Here is a 1,755-nt window from a genome sequence, read left to right on the forward strand (position 1 = left end):
CTGCGCTGGGGCAGCTCCTCGCCACCTCCTATCATTCTTCCCAGGCTCCCCACAGGCTATGCGGCAGATGTGAACAAGATGCAATTTAAAGTGCTGAGTTCCAATTCTGGGTAACAAAAATGAGGAACACGCATACTGGATGGGGGATATACAATTCTGGGTAGCAGTGTTGTATGAACAAGATCTTGGTGTATGGGAGGACTGTAAGTTAAATATGAGCAGCCAGTGTGATCCAGCGACAAAAAAGGCTAATGCGGTCTTGGGGTGTATCAACAGAGGCATAACATCCAAATCGCAAGATGTCATAGTCCCACTGTACACCGCATGGGTCAGGCCATGCCTGGAGTATTGTGTGCAGTTCTGGAGGCCTCCCTTCAAAAAGGATGTGGACAGAATGGGGCGGGTGCAGAGGAGAGCGACGAGGATGATCGGGGGGCCTGGAGACCAAGAAGTCCTAGGAGGAAAGGCCGAGGGACTCCTTGGGAATGTTCCGTCTGGAGGAGAGGAGGTTGAGGGGGGGACACAATTGCTCTCTTGAAGTCTCTGAAGGGCCGTGTCACTTAGAGGAGGGCAGGGAGCTGTTCCTGTGGGCAGCAGAGGAGAGGACTCGCAAACATGGGTCTAAATTGAGGGCGGGGAGGTACCGGCTGGAGATTAGGAAAAACTGCTTTACAGTCAGAGTTGTGCAACGGAGGAATCAGCTGCCTAGGAAGGCAATGAGCTCCCCCCCACTGGCAGTCTTTCAGCAGCATCTGAACAAACCCTGGTCAGGGATGCTCTAGGCCAGTGATGGCGAACCTTTTAGAGACCGAATGCCCAAACTGCGACCCAAAACCCACTTATTTATCGCAAAGTGGACGGCAATTTAACCTTAATTTTAGAAAACTTTAGAGAACTTTAGAAAAAACCACTCATACATTAACTTTTTTTTAATTAAGTCAAAATTCCCTTTCTGCTGGACAAAACACTCCTAGAGACATCTGGGAGTTCAGATTCCTTTGGACTTGAATAACTTAATGTCCTGTAATTATGGCTCCAGTCAGTGGGATTTATAGTGCAAAAGTTGTTTTTATATATGGGAACGGATCTGATATTAAATTGTTATGTTAGTCTGTTATAACTGTTGATGTATGTTGAAAACTTTGGGGGTGATTAACTGGCTGGCTTGTAATTTTGGACTCTCAGGACTTTTGTATACTGTTTTGCAGTTATTGTATATGTTATAAGTTATACTTGATCTTAATAAACATTTTAAAAAAATACATTAACTTAAGATGATCCAAACAAAGTAAGGGAAGCAATCCCAAATGCTTTCATTGACTTAACATTATTTGGCTGAGAATTCGACACTTTAATGACGGTCTGGGCCTGGCTGGGGCGATGGCACGCGTGCCCACGGAGAGGGCTCTGAGTGCCACCTCTGGCACCCGTGCCATAGGTTCGCCACCACTGCTCTAGGCTGATCCTGCATTGAGACGCCTGCCTGTATTTATGGTTACCGAGAGGAGAGGTCCCGCCCAGCGGAGGAACCCTGTGGGTCCCTTGGATGGCCAGCACTGCAGCACACTCTGAAAGGTTCCCTTACTTAGCCCGGCTCAGTTCACTTTGCTTGGGACTTTCTCAAGGCCAGTGTTTCCTCCTTTTGAAAGTTTCTGACCCAAGGCGATCTCTCTAGATCAGTGGTGCTCACTCTACAGCCCAGGAAGAACCACGTTAGCAGCAATAACCATCCACCCAAAGAGACACATTCCCTTC

This window comes from Gekko japonicus, unplaced genomic scaffold (genome assembly GCF_001447785.1).
Source record: "Gekko japonicus isolate JY-2015 unplaced genomic scaffold, Gekko_japonicus_V1.1 scaffold1901, whole genome shotgun sequence".
Lineage (NCBI taxonomy): Eukaryota > Metazoa > Chordata > Lepidosauria > Squamata > Gekkonidae > Gekko > Gekko japonicus.